General features: G+C 44.3%; 1 protein-coding gene and 1 long non-coding RNA gene across 3 annotated transcripts in view; one reads left to right on the top strand and one right to left on the bottom strand.

Moving 5' to 3' along the window:
* The window catches only part of RPS4X (ribosomal protein S4 X-linked), a 501,937-nt gene that overhangs the window by 237,903 nt on the left and 236,934 nt on the right, over nt 1-27,100 (bottom strand). The gene's annotated exons all lie outside the window — the stretch shown is intronic.
* LOC140077173 (uncharacterized) overlaps nt 20,414-27,100 on the top strand; it is a 90,493-nt gene continuing 83,806 nt past the window's right edge. The window contains exon 1 of the long non-coding RNA XR_011849722.1: nt 20,414-20,504. This is a non-coding gene — a long non-coding RNA (uncharacterized lncRNA). The remainder of the gene's footprint in view (nt 20,505-27,100) is intronic.

Genomic DNA, 27,100 nt, shown 5'->3' with positions numbered 1-27,100 from the left:
TGCATGTGAGTGTCCGAATCAGTCCGAATCAGTAGGGTTTTCCGATGGCCAAGCCCCTGATTTGTGTTGCATGAAAGTCGGCGTGAAAATCCGATCGCGTGCGCCAAAAACCCCTGTTAAATGCGCCGCAAAACGGAAATACTCGACTGAAATGCAGTCCGCGGACCCTTAGTAAATTTACTTACCCGGTCCATTCGTGTTCCAGCGGCGGCTTCTCCGACGAGCGTTCGGGTCTTCCGGCGATTCATGAAGTTCCTGCACCCGATGTCCACCAGGTGTCGCTGAGGTGCGTCGGAGTTCACTGATCTCTTCCTGGTGCAAGTGCTACCACCTGACCAAGGGAGTATATAAACCCATGGTGGGCGGGAGCACATGGTCAGTCTGAGCAGAGAGAGTGGGCGTGAGAGACTCCATCTTGGAGCAGCTCCAGTAAGTAGAGGAGAGTGCAGCTCCTGCATAGCTGCATCAGCCAGTGTCTTAATACCAGGAAGCAGAAGTGTCAAGGCGAGTTGCCTGATACATTAGGGCAAGTCAGGAGACTTGAGCCCCAGAGCAGAGGTCCCCATCTGGGGACATGTCCTATCTTTTCACGGCATACGGCGCCGTGCGCCATCTATCCCTGTGGAGGGGGACAGGAGTGAGCAGCACTCACTTCCTCCTCCTCTCCCCGTGCACTGCCGTGTGCCCCCCCAGTGCAACAGTACGGTGGGCAACGGCAGTGTGAATCCAGCCTAATGTTGAATAAAGAACTGTAAGTTGATTTGCACAACATTGCCTCTATCTGATCTCTGGATGTGGCTGTTTATCATCAGAGGCTCCCCATCCTTCACCCAGGGATTCTTGCTACATACACCTGAGGGGTTGCCCCAGGGAGAAACCATTGCACCAAACTCTCCCTCCGTATTTCTTGCACACACCACCTGCTGGAGACCTGCCAGGCTGTAGGTAAGCCGCCTGGTGACCGTGTCAAGCACCGTGACCACAGCGTGCCCAAGGCTGCACTAGCCAGCCACTCCGGTATTTTGGGCCTCCAGGCCACAAGAAAAGTCTAGGCCCTGGTGGGGGATGTTGCAATTACAATTCTTTGGGTACGTTTCTCTCCAGTGCACCATCATATCCATTGAGGATGACTTCCTTTAGCTATGGAGGAAACTCTGACTCTTGGTTTGTGGGTAGAACAGGTACTTTTCAGCCCAATGAAATGTGGAGGAGGTTTCTTTTCTTTTCTGCTTTGTGTTTGCATTCCTTTGAATATTTCTAAGCCTTTCCCAATAGTGGTAGTAGTAAATTTTTGTCTTAACATCGCCTTTTAAACACTGTAGCCCTAGTATACAGTATACCATGTGGGCAGATGATATATCGGACATATGAGTGGACAAAGTGAGAAATAGTGTGGAGGTGTCATAAAGGGGGAAATAGGTGCAATAGCTGGCCGTGCGACAGGAATTGCTCCTATTTCAAGGCTAGTATGCCAGTGTTCAGGGGTAAGAGGCTTGATATACAGTATGTGTCCCACTGACTTTTAGTAACCAAGTGATATCAATATATTCTGCAAATTGGATGCCTCTCACATACAACAGTACTCTGGCAAGCATTGCCCTTCAGTATTGGAAACTGAAAGTAGAACCCAAACATAGCAACACTATGGTGAGGAGATTTGCAGATCTTCAATATTCATGTTTTATTACCAATTTTGACTTACAAATTGAACACTGGCATGCAAAATCGGCCTAAGGCCATAAAGGTTGCTTGCTCATCTAGAATGCGGATCATGGCAGCCTTAAGAAATCTTCTGTAAAACAGATGCTGACGTAATGTTGACAGCCAATTCACATTTCATCTGACGTTATTTTTACAGGAACGGGGAAGTTGTTGCTTCCAGATACCTTCAGAAATCTTCTGTGTAGGCTTAGGACTCTGCATGGTAAAATGCCTGATCCATTTTCTTTGCTATCCCTATACACGTTACATAACCAGCCAATTAGAAACTCACCCCAATCGGCCCAGAGAAAATGGTAGTCACATAAATTGGCTGGGAATACTCCTGGCGCTGAACTAACTGACCTATAAAGCACCTGCTGATCTCCAAGCAAATGGCTGGAATATTGCCGACCTCATGATGGAGATAAGGTCCCTGCAGTCACAATAGTCATGTCTGGTTGTTATCAAAGAAGACCTTGAACCTGATGTCACAGAAAATAAGTGGTGCAATGTGAGAAAAATGCAAAACATTTGTCACAATTGATTTGTTCGATCTTACCAATGTATTTTTTCTCTTTAGCTATTTGTCCAGTGCTAGGCCGTAGCTGGCATCGGAAGAGGGGAATAAAAAACAATTGGTGGCAAATGGAGCTTTTCTGCCACCTAGTTTTCACAAAATCTTTTTCACAAGCTTTCAAACCAAACATTGGCTTTATGACCATATAACGGACCATCTCTGAGCCCGACTCCATCTCGGAACTCCTGTATTTCCAGATCTTCCATCTAATTTACTCCAATGTAATCTAATCCAAGACTCCATCAAACTGGTTCATCTGTAATCCCTACTTCATCTCAAAACTACTGTAGTTCCTGGCAGGGTCAATTCCATGTTTCAGTAGGCTGCATTAAAAATTCCGAAATGATAACAGCCTCCTGTTCCCTAAAATATTCCCTAATTTATCATCCCAAACAGCCCTGTCATGGTTATTTTATATAAAGCCCCCCTCACCACCTATGGATTCCTTATGTACAGCCTTATGTGGCCCCCGCCAGCAGCCCTGGGTCCTATGCTAAGTGCTGGCCCCTGCCCTGGTTCCTGGTCCTTCATATAATTTACACCAATCTTAGGCCAGTTGCACATGAATGTGAGGGGGACCGATATCCGACAGCACAATTTAGGGACGGATATGGGTCGCTATAGACGCCTCATAGTGTGCTGGAAATTTCACAGGAAACAGTAGCAGATGATGATGATAACAATGGTGACCACAACCAACCTTTGCAGGGGCACAGCACTCACAGATGGGAGCGATGGAGGAGGTAAATGTAACTTGGATAAAGATAATATGGGAATTTTTATTTTTCTGTTTCTCAAAGGCAAAATTGGCAAATATTAATATAAGCTTTTCATCCAGCCTGCCACAGCTTTCAGCGAGCAGAGACCTGCGACCCATTCGTGTTATAAGAAGGCCCCTTGCTGCTCCCTTCTGAATCATCTCCCCATTTGAGGATTTTCATCTACCTGCAGCTAATGCCAATAAATAGTTCTACCATTGCAGACAAGAGGGAACTACCTATTTAACACCAGGCTAATGTTGCCACTGCTGCTGTTTGCATGTCTATTATGTTCCCAACTGGAGCTACACAATCAATATCTCCTACCTGGCTCAGTGGTTATCACTACAGCCTTGCAGCGCTAGGGTCTTAGGTTGAAGTCCCATCCAGGTCAACATCTGCAAAGAGTTTGTATGTTCTCCCCGTGTTTGCATAGGTTTCCTCCGGGTCCTCCGGTTTTCTCCCACACTCCAAAACATACTGGTAGGTAGATTAGATTATGAGCCCCACCGGGGACAGGGACCAATTTGGCAAACTCTATGCAGCGCTGCGTAATCTGTGTGCGCTGTAAAGGAATTATTATTATTAATTGTAAAGAATTCAATACAGTCCAACTACTGTTGTTGCCACAACCGCTGTCTCTAGACCTTGTGTAGCATGTTCCTCAACTCTACTGCTGCTGCTGGGATTGGGAACCGTACCTTGGTAAGGGAAAAAAACTTTTTATATTGGTTTCAAAGCCATTGTTTAGAGTTCTGCAACAACTCAGTAATTTCTCCTCATCTCTGTCTGCTTTCTAGACCGCTGTTTGTATCCCTTGTGTTATTGGTGGATAGGTGTTACTCCAATGACAAATGAAAATGACTGCCCGGGACATACACAGGAGCTGCTCTATATTTCAAGCCTCGAGCACGAAACTCATATATGAGGTTGTAAAATCCACTGCCATGTGTATGAGCACATAGAAATAAATGGGGAAGTGTGTTACTTGTAGAAAAAAAATCACACATTCTAATTTCATCGTCCTCTGCATGAGCCTTTACTTTGTGTTATGTCCATCACTTCACCAAGATAGACTTACCTCCAATAGAAAGCCTCTGCTGAATGACAACATATAGAGATCCAGAAACCTGTAACAGGTACAATGAACATAACATAAAATTTACCTTTTTCATTGTTCAGTCTTTATTTGCTCTAAATTAATACATCGTTATCCCTTTAACTGAAGATCGGCTTCTGAGGATATACAGGAGGTAGGTTGCTCTGCGTTTGTACATAGACCAGTGAATCCAGCGACATGTTGCTTATTAATTATAAACTACGTTGGCAGAGACTGTAGACTGTTTTGTTCTCTCTGAAACCCCCATCATATGAGATGAGGAAACGTGTCCTACGTGACAGTAATCTGCTTACATTTGTTGGACAGTAATCCGTGCAATGATTACACATAGACATAAAAAGCTCCGGCTTTCAGGATGGAGAAATCTGATGTTCATTTAGCACATTCGATGTCTCATGCACAATGAGTTGATTTTTCCATAATCCAATCCTGTAATGAATCTGTAAAGAGGTTTTTTATCTGGTTGTATGTAAACAATGAGTTGTGGTAGGGTAATAACGATTAGACTGAATATATCACATCTATTATTTAGCTTTGAGTTTTACTTCTGTTTTTAGGATTGAACCCTTTGTATGTAAATTGCCACATTAATATTCACTGGCAACAAGGACCTGAAATTATTTCTGATTCCAACACCTAACATGCCATCATGTAATGGTTACAGAGGTTTTGTATGACGATTCTTTTACCGATTACCTACGATTTTCTTTTACAAACCTTAAAGGGAACCTGTCACCACGTTTTCACATATACGGCTAGCGACGGGTTCCCATAGAGCTCTCTTTACTAACTGACACCCTTCTTTTAGCTTAAAATAGTTTCCCTTGCATCCTCATAGATTGACTTTATCTTATATTACCTGGCATCAGAGGGGGTGTGTCCTGCTTGGTTGGACCCTACCATCTACTCCTCTCCATGCCCCATGCCCCCTTACTATTCAGAAGTTCATGTCATGCGATCAAGGTGATGCCACCTAAGGTCACATACCCTGATCACATGAAAACACAACATGCCGTAGACTTCTATTCCTCTCCATGCCTCCGGGGTGATTTCATGTGATCAGATACATACATGGATACATACAGATACATAGATTTTGTAAATGTAAAGGGTTTAGGACCTTAGATGACATTCCCCTGGTCAGGTGACATGAATGTAACACAAGGAACCATGTAACAAATTGGACACAATGGGGCACATTTACTTACTTACTTACTTGCGCGATCCCCAATCCGGAATGTCCGACGAGGATGAACTATGCCGCGATTCATGAAGATCGTGTGCACGATATCCTGCATGTGTTGCTTCCCAGTGCATGTAAGTGCTTGGCTTGCTACACAATTTTGAGGTTAAATCACGCGGTTTGTCCGAGTTCGTCGGATCGTCCGATGGCCCGCCCCCCGATTTGTGTCACATGAAAGTCGGTGCAATTGTGCCAAAATCTGATCGCGTGCGCCAAAAAAACCCCTTTAAATCCCTGTCCCAGCGGCACAAAACGGAAATTGTTGGGATGTCTGATGAAAGTGCGGTCCATGGGGCCCTTAGTAAATGAGCCCCATATGGGAGAGATTTACCAGCAGTACCTGAGAGCAGAGCTGTTCTAGTTACTCATAACAGCCAATCAGAGTAGAGCTTTTATTTTGTCACAGCTGTTTATAAAATTAAAGCTGAACTCTAATTGGTTTCTATGGGCAACTAGAACAGTTTAACCTCAGACACTTCTGATAAATCTCCCCCAATATTTCCTATAAATAAATAGGGCTGTATATGTAGTTGAATATTGGCAGATGGTCCCTAAGTACAAGGAGACATGGAGCTGTCAGTCAAAATAAGACGGCGTGGTTCACTGGCAGCCTGGGAGAAAACAGAGAGTCATGTCTTGAATAATAGAGCCAAGTATTTGCATATGAGAAAAATTGCTGTAATTAAGGCACAGTGCCTCACTGGCAAATAATTTATGTGATATGGGGAGGACTTGTAACCGTTTACCAGTAGGCATTGTTGGTGTGGGGGGTAAAATTCTCCTAATAGGTCTTTTTAAGGTGACACTTAAATTGAATTAATGGGTCACATTTACTTACCCGGTCCTGTCGCGATCCCCAATTCGGACTGTCCGACAAGGATGAAGTCCGGCGCGATTCACCAAGATTGTGTGCATGTGCGCTGAGGTCCGCTGGAGTTCATCTTCTTCTCGGTGTATGTGAGTGCATGTCTTGCGACACAATTTGAATTTTAAATCTTGTGCTTAGTCCGAATCAGTCGGGTTGTTTGATGGCCATGCCCCCCGTTTGTGTTGCATGAAAGTCGGTGCGCCAAAATTGGATTGCCTGCGCCAAAAACCCCTGTTAAATGCGGCGCAAAGTGGAAATAATCAAAAAACCCGATGGTCCGCGGACCCTTTGTAAATGTGCCCCATTATTTCTCTGTTCAGAAGCTGTTGAAGCTTGTCCAATTTTCACATAACTTTGCAGCTTGTGCACCTGCAAGTTTAGAGCTCATTTGAACTGATGGCAACACAAGATGTGACTCCTATGGGAAATGTATTTGAGATTTCTTCCCTTATATAGATAGATATAACATGCCTTGTGTATTACACTCACCAGTACAGTGATAACAAGTGGTCAACACAAAAAGATCAAGCAAAACCCAACATTTTGTTTTACTCTTTACTCACCCAGTAAATTTCTGCACAACCAAGGTATATGCCAAATATTTGGCAATTTAATAAATGAACTCTGTTATAAGTAACATGATAGATCTTGCCATTGTTGTTCTAGATGAGGCCTGGTAAAGTAGACGGTGTGACATATAACTTGTTCCAACAAATGTGTATATATAAATTCAGTCCAGAAATCTTTACGTCGTTTTCTCCCTTTTTAACTATTTAGATTCAAGCCGCAGTCTCTAATCTCCTTCTTCTACAGAGATCTGTATACATTGGTCACTGCCACAAATGATTATAAGTCTGTGTGATAATATTCGGGACACAGCAGTCCTTCTATATCTTTGTTGCTCTGGGCTTACACATGCAGAGCACTGGTCAGGTCCGAATAGAGACCTGCACTGCTGCCATTTACACCAGGATGGCAGGGAACGCTCACACGGATGTGCTATACTAATGTCTCACATCTCTGCTACTCAATTTGACTCTTCGTGATGCTTGTTGTTTTCTTCTACCTGCTATCCCTTTTCCTTTTAAATACATTATCAAATCTGAGAGTGTTGAAGAAAAAAATGCATCAGTATGGGGAAGAAAGGTGATTTGAGCGCCTTTGAACGTGGCATGGTTGTTGGTGCCAGAAGGGCTGGTCTGAGTATTTCAGAAACTGCTGATCTACTGGGATTTTCACGCACAACCATCTCTAGGGTTTACAGAAAATGGTCTGAAAAAGAAAAAACATCCAGTGAGTGGCAGTTCTGTGGGCGGAATTGCCTTGTTGATGCCAGAGGTCAGAGGAGAATGGGCAGACTGGTTCGAGCTGATAGAAAGGCAACAGTGACTCAAATCGCCACCCGTTACAACCAAGGTATGCAGAAGAGCATCTCTGAAAGCACGGTACGTCGAGGCAGAAGGGCTACAGCAGCAGAAGACCACACCGGGTGCCACTCCTTTCAGCTAAGAACAGGAAACTGAGGCTACAATTTGCACAAGCTCATCGAAATTGGACAGTAGAAGATGGGAAAAACGTTGCCTGGTCTGATGAGTCTCGATTTCTGCTGCGACATTCGGATGGTAGGGTCAGAATTTGGCGTCAACAACATGAAAGCATGGATCCATCCTGCCTTGTATCAATGGTTCAGGCTGGTGGTGGTGGTGTCATGGTGTGGGGAATATTTTCTTGGCACTCTTTGGGCCCCTTGGTACCAATTGAGCATCGTTGCAACGCCACAGCCTACCTGACCATGTCCATCCCTTTATGACCACAATGTACCCTGTAACATCTGATGGCTACTTTCAGGCTAATGCGCCATGTCATAAAGCTGGAATCATCTCAGACTGGTTTCTTGAACATGACAATGAGTTCACTGTACTCAAATGACCTCCACAGTCCCCAGATCTCAATCCAATAGAGCATCTTTGGGATGTGGTGGAACGGGAGATTCGCATCATGGATGTGCAGCCGACAAATCTGCGGCAACTGTGTGATGCCATAATGTCAATATGGACCAAAATCTCTGAGGAATGCTTCCAGCACCTTGCTGAATCTATGCCACGAAGAATTGAGGCAGTTCTGAAGGCAAAAGGGGGTCCAACCCCCTTTTGAAGGCAAAAGGGGGTCCAACATATATATATATATATATATATGTTGAAAAAAGTGTAGGCAGCACTCCAAAAATCCAAAATTCCAAAGGGTGAGGTTTATTGAAACGTTTCGATGTGAACCACCATCATCAAGCACTCATAGAATGTAAGCTCTTGGGAGCAGGGCGCTTACTCCTATTGTTCCACATGGCTGTTTGTACTCTGTAATGTAATATTATTTCTGTATATGTCCCCTATGATTTGTAAAGCGCTGCAAAATTTGATGGCGCTATATAAATAAGGAATATATATATATATATATATATATATATATATATATATATATATATATATGTATGTCTTTTTTTTGTTTGTTTATCATTCTTGCTTTATTGAAGTAGAGTAAAACAGATAACATCCAATTTGCAGTTTATATGAACCAAAGGAAACCAAAGGAAAGATGAGTCATTATGATACTTTTTTGAATCCACTCTGCCCAACTTTGAACTTTGGACAGAAAATAAAATGTTGATGTTATGGCTCAGTCTATTCAAACAAATAAAAAATTCAAAATACAGAATTTTTGTAACTTAAAAAAACTGAAAAATATGAGGATTTTAGTAAGACTACAGGTGAGAGTACATGGAAAATGCAGGATTGTTGTTAAGAAATTATGAAAAACAGCCGTTCAGCCCTGAATGAGCATAAATTACTCTACTAATTTGTGGCTTATGCACGGGCACGTTCAGCAAATATTTGTTCAAAAATAGGCAAATAGAGGGACTTGCATTCCTGAGGACCCCTGTCAATAGAGGGCTGCGTAGCAAAGTTTCCAAGGAGTTAACAAGTGTAGCTGTTCTCGGTATACAGGTTATGTAATACAGGAAGGAAAAGCCATAATAGTTTTTCGGGATTAATGAATTTACTAGCAATGAAAACATGGAGTGTGAAAATAAGGGTCCTGTGATGTCGCGTTAGAAGTTGGCTAAACAAGTCATAAGTGTTGCAAAGTCTTCCTGTAAGACTATTGAGTCAGCTGATGTTTCTTACTCGTACCGTCCTGGAAATTCTTCTTGTCGTGTTGGTTGTTTATTTCATTGCCAGCCACAGGACCTAGGGGCATGAATATGTCCATGGAGGAAGGCTACAAAGCCTTTAAATGTCTTCAGCCTTCAAGTTTTTCAGTCTCTTCATAATAAAACGATGAAATTGATGGAAAACTAAGCAGTTACCACATACAGAGAGGATGAGAAGTGACTGTTAATGCCAACAGAACATGTTATAATTGCTGTGACCAGGTATTACTATGGTTGGAAGGTATTTTACAGCTTGGCAAATGAGAGTTTCTGGCTGCCGCTACTTCCCAACACCTTCAGTGTATTGAAGAGAAGGTAGAAGGACGCCAAGGTTTAAAGTCAGCTGGGGCAATGGCCGGTATCCCAAGGTGCAATGTGTTTCATGATTCCAGCTTGGATTGGCACAGATGCCATTATTGCTATAAAGTCGCATTGTTCTTCAACAAGACACGCTGTGCGGACCAAAGTACACACATTGGTGCACATTTACTTACCCAGTCCGCGGAGATCACCGAAAGTGCATTGTAGGGGGATAATGCGCTCTGCTGGGATTCACTAAGAGCTTGCGCCCAATATCCTGCATGTGTCGCTTCCCCGCTCAGGTCTACCGTCCATCTTTTAAGTGGTGCATGTAAGTGCATTGTATTGCAATATAATTTGAAAGTTAAATCCCGCGCACAGTCCGAATCAATCAGATCGTCCGACAGCACGCCCCTCAATTTCTGTGGCATGGAAGTCAGCGCATTTGTGACAGAAAACGATTGCGTGTGACACAATCCCAGCGCAGACACCTGTTAAATACCTGTCCAAGCCGTGCACACCCCGAAAAAGACGAACAGTCCGACAAAAGTGCAGTGCGTGACCCTTAGTAAATGAGCCACATTGTCGTGTAGCAAGTATATGTGCTGTAAAATATAGATGTGTAGTGCCACAACAATGATTTTTTTGGCCACCCCATGGGTGTAAATGGTTAATGTATAAAAAGAATCACCATGGAGGAGAGGCAAAACTGCTATATAGTATCAACAAGGACAGGCACTGCTTAAAGCATAAGTATAAGCAACAGAAAAAAGTAGGCACAGAAATGTGTGCACACACAAAGGTATAGAAGAAAATATAAAATTAGCAACATAAAGGATACATAAAAGACAACCAAGTTAAACACTAAAATCTGAAATTCATACATAAGCACATATGGGGAAGTAATAGAGTAATTCTAGTGCCCGTCTGATCTGACATTGACAATAACAACACATAATAAACACTTAATTGGTATCAACGCTGGATGCAGTGTTCCAGGGGTATCTACTTAATCTGGTTAAAGAAAATCTACCATCAAAATCCATTATGATAAACATTTACTCATAAATACAAGCATTGAGACTGTGATAATCTTCTTATATTTGATATCCATGGCCTCCTTCCTTCTAAATTCAACTTTTAAAATTATGCTAGTTACCAGAGCCCCTCAGTGCGGTAGCTTCACAGGATGTTACAATGAACAGAGCAGGTCTCCCCTTGCACTTACTGCTGCTGCTAGAGGCAGAAGGAGGAGGGGGGTTGGGTGACATGTTCTGCTCATTGTAACAGCCTGTCAATCTACAGCTGTAAGGCTCTGACCCTAGAGCCCTTCTAATTCATTAGCATCATTTTAATGAAGGAAGGAGGCCTTGAATAACAAATATAAGAAGATTACCACAGTCACGGGGCCTGGATCTATGAGGAAGTGTCCCTGGTTTATCGTGATGGATTTTGATAGCAGCAAGAGGAGAATATGCTGAAAAGTATGTAAAATTCCCATTTATTAAAAGTCAGCATATCTTATTAGATCACTTGCAGAGCTCAACGAAAATCTTTATCTGTATCTGACTTTTCCTTAACAAAGCAAAATTATTCTTCTAGTACTTTATTTTCTCACAGGCAAAACGATTGAAAACCAGACATTTTATTCCATGCAGCTATAAAAATATTATGAGCAGGATGTGACTATGATATGATATCACATGCATCTTCTGACAATCTCCTTCTGTTTTAGTAGTTTCTTCATCAGTAAGTGTTATCCTGTATCACTGACATAATGGCAGTACTAGTGTATGTTCTGTAGAGTGTAAGACTCATAGACTGTATTTGGTCTTGTAAAATGTGCTGACTGCGGCTGACCATGCAATTTAGCGGACACGCAAACAAGTCGTCTTGTGTTGATCTGCACAGTACAGTTTTATTTCATCGTAAGCTGATATATAAATAGAATGAGAACTAGGAGGGTCTAATGTTGTAAGGATCAGAATATCTGGATAGAGGCTAGGTCATAGGAATTCTGACCAGATAGATACAAAAATAGACACTTCTATGTATGGTTAATAGATTGAAGCCAAGAAGTTTCCCCTTTATTGGTATCACATTAGTAACTTCCAGACAATTTAACTATTTTGGAAGTAATTCTTTGGCTAAGTAGATTTGTACATATATATATATATATATTAGATAGATAGATAGATAGATATATATGTATTCCGAAGCATTGCTTTGTATTTAAAGGGAAATTCCGAGAATCAAAATTTAGTTTAAAGAAACTTAAAGTCTATCTTTAATAAACTCCAAAAATTCACTGGATTCCTTGGACTCCAAAAACCTGTCTTTAAAAAGCCAAGTAAAAGCACAGTAAAAGATTTAGTGAGTTAAAGATGCCCTAAATTTATCAAATAGTTTATCTATTTAGTATGGTCTGCTTTGCCTCCCGTAAAACTGATAACAAAAGGTTAGGTGATAATTACTTCCTCCAACTGAATCTGTGGTCATGTGTAAAACTCAAGCATGATATGAATGGACCCAAACTTTAGGTTTGGCATCGTCTATTCTGTAGCTCTGCCAATACTGGAAGTGTTACTTGATGAGCTGCCAATCAAGTAAATTAACACCCCTAGCAACTAGACATGACTTGATTGGCCAGGTAGTTCCACCAGTTGTCCACCTGGCAAGATGTACACAGCTATACCAAGATGCTATGAGCATAAAGCTGCCTGATTGGCTGCTCTGCAACACGTCCGGGTTAGGTGGAGCTGCCTAAAGTTTGGGTGGCTCATCTCTAACCAGGGACACTTACTCATAGATCCTGGCAATCTTCTCAATTTAATGAATCCACAAGGAGATGGTCTCGTATGAGTCAGCGCCAAGTCATACGGGACCATCTTCTCGTGGATTCCTATCACTTAATTGAACTTGCGTCTCGTGGCCAGCAGCGTCTCTGTCCATCGCCATCAAAGGACCCTCCGCGGATTCCTACACAATTCCTACATGACTTGATAAGCCTCTAATCTAAACCCACAAGGCGAGAGTCATTCCCCGATATCATCCACCATTTATAGAAAGAATTCATTGAGTCTCTTGGGCTTTTTTCTTTTTCTCTCCCTTCTGACTGGCCTGCCGTGTACAATTGGGGAACCACCCCCAACAATCGTACTCAACTCCAGCTTTTATTATCTTCTCGATTTGTAATCCATGGCCTCACACTGTGTTCTGAAACTTCCTCTGCTGCAGTGAGATTGCATCAGGCAAATTTGGTGGGGGGCAGTGCTGAGGGAGCAGGGGAGATGGTCTAATAGTCAGTGAATCTGCAGCATGGAGGGGCTCTGCGTACATCGCCTCAGAGGGCCTACAAGCTCATTAAGATAATTATAAAAGTTGACTTCAGAAGGAAGGAGGCGATGGATAACAAATAAGAAGATTACCACAGTCATGCTGCTTGGATACTTGCTTATCATAATTGATTTTGATGGTAGATATCCTGGATGCATGTTTTTAAGTGATTTCTGGGTCCCTAAAAACCAAAGACCAAGAACCTAAACAAAGCTGTTGTAATAGAGCCCTTTAAGGGACGTATTTGACTGCAATGAGCTCTTTCTTTGGGTTCTCTGGATCCAGGCCCGTTACAATACTATTATTTTAGCCAGCGAAATGATTTAATTTTAATAGATGCTGTAGAGTAAAATGTTGAGTGTATAAGGCAGAACTCCATAGTAGGCTGTAATGTATATATACACACACTCACTGTCAGTCCATTCACTCGCTGCTAGCAGTAGAGCCAATGGGACCATTCTTCCCAACTCTTGCAGCTCCTTCTAGCAGTCTGATTTTTTAATAGCATCATACAGGAAAGTGACTATTTCATGGGCTGTGACAGGATGCCGGAGACCACTTCACAAGCTGCTTCTTCATCTCCATAAACACGTCATGGTTCCCTGAGCTCTGTGTAAATACTGTCCACACAGGGAACAGCTTGTTTTCCTTGAAGAAAATCTATTTGCACCTGAGTAAACACGTGAAAGTCACAGCTCCACCCAACTCTAGAAAACGCTTTCCCCATCAAAAACAAACTAAAGATGAATCCAGAACTGTGGTGTGTGACAGGTAGCGTGTCCTGCCGTTACACTGGTTAGCTCAGCGCCAGGATCTTGGAAAAACTTGTTTTTGTAAGAAAGTGATTCATGTTGTGAGTCTCCACAGCTGTTCCTTGGAAAGAAAAGGAAGCCGTCTTGAACTCTGACCAGTCATTTATGGAACTTAAAATAGATGGTGAGAGCAGCTCAGACTGGAGTCACACCACCTGGGTGTAACTTATAGTACACCTTTATAACAAGGCAAACATGGGAAGGGAAGGAGGCCATCATTTATTTTTAATTTGTTTGCTTTTATCAAACTTACTGTATTGTACAAAATTTTCCACAAGGACAATTTAGAGTTTTACTCTGAGTTACAGGTGCAAAGATCCTTAGAAAGAAGGAAGACTTTTTCATCCTTTACATTCTAAATTACAAGCAATAAACATGGTATTCAAGATGCTTTATTATCTTATCCTACATCATGATCACATGATAATTGTCAGGATCAAGAGCCGCCCTCTGACAGTGATTTTAGCTGCCACCAGTCGTTCTATATAAGGCTGACGAGACACTTTGCATAAATTATGTCCAAATATGATATTACACTCACTGATTTAGAAATTAATTTTAGGTAATGGCTTCTTGGAGTTATGGAATTGTTAGAACACAAGAAGACTATTATTAAATTGAAGTTTTAATATGAAATGGGGCAGTGCTTACAAACATAGGGGTAATTAGCCAAAAAGGATAACACGAAATACAAAGACATATACATACACATTGACATACAATGTATGGGGAATGCACTGGGGAAGCAAAAATATACAATCACGATCTACCCAGTAGGGATCCCAAACAATGACCATATCTATAGGGAAATCTAAGTCCATCTAAGTACAAGTCCAACCCCCCCCCCCCATAAGACCCCATTCGCCACCTTAGCTGACATGAGGAAGGCTTATTACTCAGGGTTTACACCCTTATATGATGATATCTTGCCATGTGGGTATCCTACATCTTTTCCTTATAATGTCCCGCTAATTATGATGGAATAAGTAATAATTACTACTAGTTTTGGAATAGTTTCCTGTTGCTGTGGAGCCATCCTGTATCTTTCGACACGGTAACAGCAGAGACCTGGATGGGGTCAGTATGGAAAAGTATGCAGCCAAAATATGAATTATGCCACAGAGTAAAGCAAGAGGTGTTTTTCTAGCTCTGACCTCAGATATATTGGCCATCGCCTCTTGTTGACCTCATTAATTTCGACACGGTAACAGCAGAGACCTATATTGGCCATCACCTCTTGTTGACCTCATTAATGGATGTAGATAGAATCTTATTAATGTACCATTAACTTTAAGATAGTATCTGGTTTTTGGAGATACCGTTTTTATTGCCCTGGCCTAGCTTAAAGGAATTTTAGAAGGGAGGACCACCTATCTCTCCTAATTTTGAGATATCCCTATTTTTCACCACAATAATCAGAATTTAATGCCCAGTAACCAGGAAATAATTTTTGGGCTTCAAGATGCTCATACATGCTCGGTAAATGTAATTTATCTGTAATTAGACATGAGCAAATCTATATATTATTTTCATTATTTACTATATATTCATTATTTTCATTTGGCACATAATCAAATCCAAATTTTTCCGATTCACTTTGGATGAATTGTTCAAAACGTTGGCTAGCTAATGCTGTCCCATCCCAGAGCTTAGGGAGGGGGGGGGGGGTTTGGGGCAAAAATTAACTAATTTCTTTTAAATGGCAAAACAAGCTTTTTGCAAAAAATCTGTTTTTAAGAGGACTAGCGGGGTTATAAACCAATCCCAGAGTAACAGAGATTGAAACCTGAACCAAATCTTTTGATAAACTTGACAAAGCTTTTGCGAATCAATATTTGGACAATTCGCTTGCCTCTATCTGTAAAGTGCATAAGAACTGAATGAAACACTAGACAGTCAGGAATGGTACACAGTTTATTCAGTTGGTAAGTAAGGTACTCACTTTTTGGATTAGCATGTACACTCACCGGCCACTTTATTAGGTACACCATGCTAGTAACGGGTTGGACCCATTTTTGCCTTCAGAACTGCCTCAATTCTTCGTGGCATAGATTCAACAAGGTGCTGGAAGCATTCCTCAGAGATTTTGGTCCATATTGACATGATGGCATCACACAGTTGCCGCAGTTTTGTTGGCTGCACATCCATGATGCGAATCTCCCGTTCCACCACATCCCAAAGATGCTCTATTGGATTGAGATCTGGTGACTGTGGAGGCCATTTGAGTACAGTGACCTCATTGTCATGTTCAAGAAACCAGTTTGAGATGATTCCAGCTTTATGACATGGCGCATTATCCTGCTGAAAGTAGCCATCAGATGTTGGGTACATTGTGGTCATAAAAGGATGGACATGGTAAGCAACAATACTCAGGTAGGTTGTGACGTTGCAACAATGCTCAATTGGTACCAAGGGGCCCAAAGAGTGCCAAGAAAATATTCCCCACACCATGACACCACCACCACCAGCCTGAACCGTTGATACAAGGCAGGATGGATCCATGCTTTCATGTTGTTGACGCCAAATTCTGACCCTACCATCCGAATGTCGCAGCAGAAATCGAGACTCATCAGACCAGGCAACGTTTTTCCAATCTTCTACTGTCCAATTTCGATGAGCTTGTGCAAATTGTAGTCTCAGTTTCCTGTTCTTAGCTGAAAGGAGTGGCACCCGGTGCGGTCTTCTGCTGCTGTAGCCCATCTGCCTCAAAGTTCAACGTACTGTGCATTCAGAGATGCTCTTCTGCCTACCTTGGTTGTAACGGGTGGTGATTTGAGTCACTGTTGCCTTTCTATCAGCTCGAACCAGTCCGCCCATTCTGCTCTGACCTCTGGCATCAACAAGGCATTTCCGCCCACAGAACTGCCGCTCACTGGATGTTTTTTCTTTTTCAGACCATTCTCTGTAAACCCTAGAGATGGTTGTGCGTGAAAATCCCAGTAGATCAGCAGTTTCTGAAATACTCAGACCAGCCCTTCTGGCACCAACAACCTTGGCACGTTCAAAGGCACTCAAATCACCTTTCTTCCCCATGCTGATGCTCGGTTTGAACTGCAGGAGATTGTCTTGACCATGTCTACACGCCTAAATGCACTGAGTTGCCGCCATGTGATTGGCTGATTAGAAATTAAGTGTTAACGAGCAGTTGGACAGGTGTACCTAATAAAGTGGCCAGTGAGTGTATATATGTCGGGAGTTCATGCTAGTTTTACTTATACCTGATTTAAGGGGGTTTTCCTACAAAACAAGGTAGGCTCTATCCACAGGATAGGGGCTAATTTGCTGATCAAAGGGGTTCTCAGTGATGAAACCCCCGCTGATAACGTCAATCGGACCTCTGTCGGATCCCTCTTCGCTCCCAAACATTAATGGAGCAGACCCCCACGATGAGCAAGTTGGGCCTAACTTGTTTTGTGGGAAAACCGCTTTAATCTCACTGCACCAGAGGATGTTTCAGCATGCAGTGGAAGGGGTCACTGGTAACACCCCAGGGTATCGTTCAGGTTCATTAGCATATTATAATTGAAAGTTGATTTAAGAAAGAAGGAGGCCATGAACAACAAATATAATAATACCACAGTCACTGTACTTGGATCTATGACTGAGTTCCCTTTGTTAAAGAGGTTGAGCAGTAGTGGTTCCTTTATGTCAGCTACTTACCCCATGATGTCATCAGGGAGTGGCGTTCTGTCGCCATGACAGCCTCGGGTCTTCGGAAGACCCGAGGCTGTCTCGTATTAACCCATCCATTGCAATGTGCGATTCGCACATCGTAATGAATGAGGAGGAAAACCCCCATTAATGCCTTACTGTAGTATAGCAGTATATGGTAGAATCGATCAGACAACCTAGGATTAAAGTACCCTAGGGAGTATGAAAAATAGTCCCCAGACCACAACCCAATCGGAACAATTGTAATTAGAGTTGAAGTAAAAACTGTATTCTTATCCAAGTTATCATTCTTGATTTTGATAGTGTATGGTCCCAACATATTCCACAATACTAGCAAAAAAGTCACAAACAGGGTGGAGCATAAGAGCATCTAATAACATTTCCTCATGCTTTTATGGGCATTGTTTAACATAAAGCTGTAGAAAATGAATTGAATTTAGTCATTTATGTAAAAAAGCTGTCTTTTAGCAGTAAACTAATGTATTAACTGTTAGTCATCATCTCTCACCATCAGCACTGAGCTGCTGACATCAACTCCTTTTACATGATATTTTTAGTGTCTAAAATGATGTGGGCTTGATAGATGTCAGTCTTAAAAACTTGTGATTTCTGATTATTATAAAATGACACAATTATGAAATCCATAACAAGTGTTGTATATATCATCTTATAAGGTAATGTAAGATAGGGGAACTTCCTGAATTCCCAGAATAAGGGGACATTTATGCTAGCTTTCTGGCGTACATGCCCTGAAAAAAATCCCAATGCCTAGCAAACAGGTATTACAATTATTTTCCTCTTTTCACTACTTCCACACCAAGTGGGTTTGGAGGGGCATGATGGGGGTTACTGTCTGCGATGGAGGGGGCATGTCATCATTCAATCCGCAACGGTCTCCATGAATATTCTACGCCAGAAGGGGCTTGTTCTTGAATTGCGCGCCAGTGCAGCCGGGTTCAGAATACACCAAGAGGCTGGAACCTCCTCATGTGTCTTGCGGCACTGAAGGGGCAGGGCATCGTAATACGCCAGTGCTTTGTGATGAATTTACCCCATAGTGTGTAAGGCCTCATTCAGGGCTGTTTTCAAGTTTGTAGTTGTTTCTGCGACTTTTGATGTTAGAGGGTGGCACTGTGGCTGAGTGGGTAGCACTTTTGCCTTGCAGTGCTGGGGTTCTGGGTTCAAATCCCACCCAGGTCAACATCTACAAAGAGTTTGTATGTTCTCTCTGTGTTTGCGTGGGTTTCCTCCAAAACATACTGGTAGGTTGTTTACATTGTGAGCACCATGGGGACAGGGACCAATTTCACATGCTTTGTGCTGCGCTGTATAATCTGTAGGCGCTAGATAAAGAATTATTATTGGTGGCTGTGCTACGATTTTGATTTATAGTGTAGAAATAGGCAGAGCCAGTGATTTTTCACACCCCGTGCGGACCACTCCCCCGTCGGCTGCACCCCTTGTCACCCATCTCTGGCATGGAGCTGGCGTGAAGGGAAAAATAATGGTAAATGCTCACGATACGCTACAGAAGATCTGATAAATAAGCATCTGACTGAAAGTGGGGTGGGAAATAATCCTTCACTATTTTACAAGACCCCCCTATTACTGGCCTCAAATCTATTAATAGATCCCCTGCAAAGAGCCCATGGTGTCATCTATTCCCCTAAAAAAAGTGTGTCCCTGTTTTATCTTTTTGTATGACCTGCATACTGATACATCTCATAAATAAATGGTGGGAAATCTGACAAATATGATGGGAGCTGGTGAGCGATGTGTAATTAAAATGATTGTAATTAAGTGATTAAGGAGGTTTCTAGAGTAATTATCTGTGGCCGCGGTTGCTTAGTATCTATTCTGTGAATTAATTTGCTTCTTACTGTGTACGGTTCTACCCTGTGATAAAGATCAAGATCAACAAGTGCTCCTCTTGTTCTCTCCCACACAAGCTTGTGATTGACCATAAATGGGAAACCAGCAGGAATCTCAGTTTGTTTGTTGAGGTGCGGTTGCCTAAGTTACTGTTCCTGAGTCACGCAAGGGGACACCCATTGTCATGAATAATTTGCATCGGCCTTGGCAGCGCACTGAGTGTGCAGTACAGCGGAGCAGGAGCTGTTTGCTTACAGACAGGATGATGATAATGGGGAAGATGATGTCACTTTTCTATATATTGCACAGATTCTCGCCTGTTCTAGAAGTTTCTGTTTCCATACAGAAGCCGTGTAACACGCTGTACAGTATTTTGTGAAATAGGATCCGTGGCCTTTCTGAGATGATAAAGTAGATTGAACATGTGTTATTTTTTTTACTATAATACTATGCAGTTATTAATAAAAGTAAGATATGAAGATAATCATCAGACATTCTATAAGCTCAGAATTGGAAGTAAAATTCTGCATTTATCTTAGAGAAATATAGGCAGTCCCCGTGTTACGTACAAGACAGGGTCCATAGGTTTGTTCTTAAGTTGAATTTGTATGATTGGAGTTTCAACATTTTTTGCTGTAATGGGACCAAGGATTATCAATAAAGCTTCATTACAGACACCTTACAGCTGATTATTGCAGCCTGGGACCAGGGGCGCATCTGCCATGAGGCGAGATGAAAATCTTGCCTCAGGCGTCAGAATGCGGATCCCTGTAAAGGGCGGCGAAATTCGCCGCTCTAAAGTGGGCGATTCGGGCGCCCGTTAACGCCCGAATCGCCCACCAGCTAAATAAATGGCGCCTGTCTCTTTAAGACACAGGCGCGATTTATATGCGGAGCGACACAGCGCCTTTCCAGCTGCTGCCTTGCTCCGTTCTAATCAGTGACACACACCGCCTGTGTCACTGAGCGGAGCCGCAGCTCACAGGAGAGCCGCGTGAAGACCGAAGCCGCGCACTGAGGGAGCAGCCTGTCTGCCGGTGAGTATGATTTTTATTATTTTTAATGCACCTTCATTAATTCTATTTGGCTAATAAGGGGGAGTGGGGAGGTGTCATGTTATCGTGGGAGGGGGGGAAGTACTGTATATATTATATGGGGCAAGAATTGTTTTATACTGGGGGAGGGTACTGTATATATTATATGGGGCAAGAATTGTTTTATACTGGGGGGGTACTGTATATATTATATGGGGCCAGAATTGTTTTATACTGAGGGGGGGGGGGTACTGTATATAAGCCTGGGGGCTGTATATGGGGTACAGTATATTACTAAGCTGGGAGGCTGTATATGGGGTACATTATATTACTAAGCTGGGGGCTGTATATGGGGTACAGTATATTACTAAGCTGGAAGGCTGTATATGGGGTACAGTATTTTACTAGGCTGGGGGGGCTGTATATGGGGTACAGTATATTACTAGGCTGGGGGGCTATATATGAGGTACAGTATATTACTAAGCTGGGGGGACTGTATATGGGGTACAGTATATTACTAAGCTGGGGGGGCTGTATATGGGGTACAGTATATTACTAGGCTGGGGGGCTATATATGGGGTACAGTATATTACTAAGCTAGGGGGGCTGTATATGGGGTACAGTATATTACTAAGCTGGGGGGCTGTATATGGGGTACAGTATATTACTAGGCTGGGGGCTGTATATGGGATACAGTATATTACTAAGCTGGGGGCTGTATATGGGATACAGTATATTACTAAGCTGGGGGGCTGTATATGGGATACAGTATATTACTAAGCTGGGGGGCTGTATATGGGATACAGTATATTACTAAGCTGGGGGCTGTATATGGGATACAGTATATTACTAAGCTGGGGGGCTGTATATGGGATACAGTATATTACTAAGCTGGGGGGCTGTATATGGGATACAGTATATTACTAAGCTGGGGGCTGTATATGGGATACAGTATATTACTAAGCTGGGGGGCTGTATATGGGATACAGTATATTACTAAGCTGGGGGGCTGTATATGGGGTACAGTATATTACTAAGAAGGGAGGGCTGTATATGGGATACAGTATATTACTAAGCTGGGGCTGTATATGGGGTACAGTATATTATTAAGCTGGGGGGCTGTATATGGGGTACAGTATATTACTAAGCTGGTGGGCTGTATATGGGGTACAGTATATTACTAAGCTGGGGGGCTGTATATGGGGTACAGTATTTTACTAAGCTGGGGGGCTGTATATGGGGTACAGTATATTACTAAGCTGGGAGGCTGTATATGGGGTACAGTATATTACTAGGCTGGGGGGGCTGTATATGGGATACAGTATAATACTAAGCTGGGGGGGCTGTATATGGGATACAGTATATTACTAAGCTGGGGGGCTGTATATGGGATACAGTATATTACTAAGCTGGGGGCTGTGTATGGGATACAGTATATTACTAAGCTGGGGGGATGTATATGGGATACAGTATATTACTAAGCTGGGGTCTGTATATGGGGTACAGTATATTACTAAGCTATGAGGCTGTATATGGGATACAGTATATTACTAAGCTGGGGGGCTGTATATGGGGTACAGTATATTACTAAGCTGGGAGGCTGTATATGGGATACAGTATATTACTAAGCTGCTGGGCTGTATATGGGATACAGTATATTACTAAGCTGGGGGGCTGTATATGGGATACAGTATATTACTAAGCTGGGGGGCTGTATATGGGGTACAGTATATTACTAAGAAGGGAGGGCTGTATATGGGATACAGTATATTACTAAGCTGGGGCTGTATATGGGGTACAGTATATTATTAAGCTGGGGGGCTGTATATGGGGTACAGTATATTACTAAGCTGGTGGGCTGTATATGGGGTACAGTATATTACTAAGCTGGGGGGCTGTATATGGGGTACAGTATTTTACTAAGCTGGGGGGCTGTATATGGGGTACAGTATATTACTAAGCTGGGAGGCTGTATATGGGGTACAGTATATTACTAGGCTGGGGGGGCTGTATATGGGATACAGTATAATACTAAGCTGGGGGGGCTGTATATGGGATACAGTATATTACTAAGCTGGGGGGCTGTATATGGGATACAGTATATTACTAAGCTGGAGGCTGTGTATGGGATACAGTATATTACTAAGCTGGGGGGATGTATATGGGATACAGTATATTACTAAGCTGGGGGCTGTATATGGGGTACAGTATATTACTAAGCTATGAGGCTGTATATGGGATACAGTATATTACTAAGCTGGGGGGCTGTATATGGGGTACAGTATATTACTAAGCTGGGAGGCTGTATATGGGATACAGTATATTACTAAGCTGCTGGGCTGTATATGGGATACAGTATATTACTAAGCTGGGAGGGCTGTATATGGGATACAGTCAGGGCCGGATTATAGGCGGGGCTCCCGGGGCTCGAGCCCCGGGGCCCCCACCATTTTGCCCCCCAGGGGGCCCCCACCAGATCGCATCCCCCGGTCCCCTCAGCCGCCGCCCCCCTTAATCGTCTGGCCTCGGCACACGTCACCACCTCCACGGATATCCCCTTGCATGTCTTGCCCGCCCACCTGTCCGCCCCCCGGCACAAGTTACCGCCTCCCTGCCCTTCAGCTCCATGGCCGAGCCATCTGCCCCCTGCCCGCCCATCCCGCAGCCTTACCCTGCATCCCCCCGCCGCCGCCCCCCTCCTGCCCAAACAATCAGTCATCCTCTGCATCTCCCACTCCTCCCCGCCTGAACATTCAGCAGTCCACCGCTCCCCCCCCCCGCCGGAACATTCAGCCGTCATCCAGTCCACCGCGCCCCCCACCCCCGCCGGAACATTCAGCCGTCCTCCGCTCCCCGCGCGCACACCCCCCCCGCGCCGGAACATTCAGCCGTCCAACGCACTCCACCCCCCCCCCCCTCCCCCCGCCGGAACATTCAGCTGTCCTCCGCTCCCCGGCCCAAACCCCCCCCGCCGGAACATTCAGCTGTCCTCCGCTCCCCGGAACACCCCCCCCCCTCCCCGCCGGAACATTCAGTCGTCCTCCGCTTATCGCCCCCCCTCCCCCCCGGAACATTCTGCCGTCCTCCGCTCCCCGCGAACCCCCCCCCGCCGGAACATACAGCCGTCCTCCGGTCACCGTGCCCCCCCCGGGAACATTCAGCCGTCCTCCGCTCACCGCGCCCCCCAATCCCCCCCCCCCGAACAAGCAGTCATCCTCCGCAAGGCCCCCGATGACAGCTGGAACAAGCAGCCGTCCTCATCCCCCCGCCCGAACACCCTCCTGATGGGACAGCCGAACACACTAAAAGGGAAAGTATACATTACATATTTATTTATCTGTGTGTATATATGATGTATATACTCAGGGCCGGATTATAGGCGGGGCTCCCGGGGCTCGAGCCCCGGGGCCCCCACCATTTTGCCCCCCAGGGGGCCCCCACCAGATCGCGTCCCCCGGTCCCCTCAGCCGCCGCCCCCCTTAATCGTCTGGCCTCGGCACACGTCACCACCTCCACGGATATCCCCTTGCATGTCTTGCCCGCCCACCTGTCCGCCCCCCGGCACAAGTTACCGCCTCCCTGCCCTTCAGCTCCATGGCCGAGCCATCTGCCCCCTGCCCGCCCATCCCGCAGCCTTACCCTGCATCCCCCCGCCGCCACCCCCCTCCTGCCCGAACAATCAGTCATATTCTGCATCTCCCACTCCTCCCCGCCTGAACATTCAGCCGTCCACCGCTCCCCCCCCCCCCCCCCGCTGGAACATTCAGCCGTCATCCAGTCCACCGCGCCCCCCACCCCCGCCGGAACATTCAGCCGTCCTCCGCTCCCCGCGCGCACCCCCCCCCCCGCGTCGGAACATTCAGCCGTCCAACGCACTCCACCCCCCCCCCTCCCCCCGCCGGAACATTCAGCTGTCCTCCGCTCCCCGGCCCAAACCCCCCCCCCCGCCGGAACATTCAGCTGTCCTCCGCTCCCCGGAACACCCCCCCCTCCCCGCCGGAACATTCAGTCGTCCTCCGCTTATCGCCCCCCCTCCCCCCCGGAACATTCTGCCGTCCTCCGCTCCCCGCGAACCCCCCCCGCCGGAACATACAGCCGTCCTCCGGTCACCGTGCCCCCCCCGGGAACATTCAGCCGTCCTCCGCTCACCGCGCCCCCCAATCCCCCCCCTTCCCCCCCCGAACAAGCAGTCATCCTCCGCAAGGCCCCGATGACAGCTGGAACAAGCAGCCGTCCTCATCCCCCCGCCCGAACACCCTCCTGATGGGACAGCCGAACACACTAAAAGGGAAAGTATACATTACATATTTATTTATCTGTGTGTATATATGATGTATATACTGTGTATCTGTGTATATATGTATATACTGTGTATATGTGTATATATGCATCTACTGTGTATCTAAAGTGTTTATATGTATATACTGTGTATCTAAAGTGTTTATATGTATATACTGTGTATCTGTGTATATATGTATATACTGTGTATATGTGTATATATGCATCTACTGTGTACATGTGTATATATGCATCTACTGTGTACATGTGTATATACTGTGTATATGTGTATATACTGTGTATCTGTGTATATATGTATATACTGTGTATATGTGTATATATGTATATACTGTGTATATATGTATATACTGTGTATATAAAGTGTATATATGCATCTACTGTGTATATAAAGTGTATATATGCATCTACTGTGTATATAAAGTGTATATATGCATCTACTGTGTATATAAAGTGTATATATGTATATACTGTGTATATATGATTCTACTGTGTATATATAGTGTATATGTGTATATATTGTGTATATATGCATCTACTATCTATATGTGTATATACTGTGTATAGATGAATATACTGTATTTATACATGAATATATTTGTATAAGCAAATATATGTGCACATTTAAATATATGCATATATATATGTATATATGATGTATGTTTATATGCTGTGTGTGTGGTATGTATGTATATGTTCTGTATACTGAATGTGTGTGTGTGTATTTCCCATATGTGTGTGAAAATGCTGTATATACTGAATGTGTCTGTATTTGCTGTATGTATATGCAGCATGTGTGTATATGGTGTTTTTATACTGCATGTATATGTATATATGGTCAGTGTATACTGTATATATATATATATATATGTGTGTGTGTATGCCGTATGTGTGATGTATATATACTGTATGTGTTTGTGTATACTCTGTATTAGTGTATAAATGTATATGGGTACATAAATGTGTGTGTATACTTGTATATATATGGGTGCAAGCATATGAGTGTAAAAATTTATGTGTGTATCTAAAGGTGTGAATATATCAGTGTATAAATGTGTGTAATTGTATAAACTGCGGGCTGCATGTCTGGTACGGGCTGAGGTGTATGTTAAATGGGACTGCATATCTGGTAGGGGTGAAGGTAGATACAACGATGTGTTACTGGGGGTGAGGCGGCTGTCTATAGATGTGTTACTGGGGGTGAGGCGGCTGTGTGTAGCTGTGTTACTGGAGGTGAGGCGCCTGTATGTAGCTGTTTTACTGGGGATGAGGTGGCTGTATGTAGCTGTGTTACTGGAGGTGAGGTGGCTGTATGTAGCTGTGTTACTGGGGGTGAGGCGGCTGTGTGTAGCTGTGTTACTGGAGGTGAGGTGGCTGTATGTAGCTGTGTTACTGGGGGGTGAGGCGGCTGTGTGTAGCTGTGTTACTGGAGGTGAGGTGGCTGTATGTAGCTGTGTTACTGGGGGGTGAGGCGGCTGTGTGTAGCTGTGTTACTGGAGGTGAGGCGGCTGTATGTAGCTGTGTTACTGGGGGGTGAGTCGGCTGTATGTAGCTGTGTTACTGGGGATGAGGCGGCTGTATGTAGCTGTGTTACTGGGGGCAAGGCGGCTGTATGTAGCTGTGTTACTGGGAGCGAGGCGGCTGTATGTAGCAGTGTTACTGGGAGCGAGGCGGCTGTATGTAGCTGTGTTACTGGGGATGAAGCGACTGTATGTAGCTGTGTTTCTGGGAGCGAGGCGGCTGTATGTAGCTGTGTTACTGGGGGTGAGGCGGCTGTATGTAGTGGTGTTACTGAGGATGAGGCGGCTGTATGTAGCTGTGTTACTGGGGGTGAGGCGGCTGTATGTAGCTGTGTTACTGGGGGTGAGGCGGCTGTATGTAGCTGTTTTACTGGGGATGAGGCGGCTGTATGTAGCTGTGTTACTGGAGGTGAGGTGGCTGTATGTAGCTGTGTTACAGAGGGTGAGGCGGCTGTGTGTAGCTGTGTTACTGGAGGTGAGGTGGCTGTATGTAGCTGTGTTACAGAGGGTGAGGTGGCTGTATGTAGCTGTGTTACTGGGGGTGAGGTGGCTGTATGTAGCTGTGTTACTGGGGGTGAGGCGGCTGTGTGTAGCTGTGTTACTGGAGGTGAGGCGGCTGTATGTAGCTGTGTTACTGGGGGTTGAGGCGGATGTATGTAGCTGTGTTACTGGGGATGAGGCGGCTGTATGTAGCTGTGTTACTGGGGGCGAGGCGGCTGTATGTAGCTCAGTTACTGGGGGCCAGGCGACTGTATGTAGCTGTGTTACTGCGGACGAGGCGGC

Source organism: Engystomops pustulosus, chromosome 9 (genome assembly GCF_040894005.1).
Source record: "Engystomops pustulosus chromosome 9, aEngPut4.maternal, whole genome shotgun sequence".
In the NCBI taxonomy this organism is placed as follows: Eukaryota; Metazoa; Chordata; class Amphibia; order Anura; family Leptodactylidae; genus Engystomops; species Engystomops pustulosus.
The sequence above is the reverse complement of the archived record's forward strand: the minus strand, read 5'-3'. Positions and strand labels throughout refer to the sequence as shown.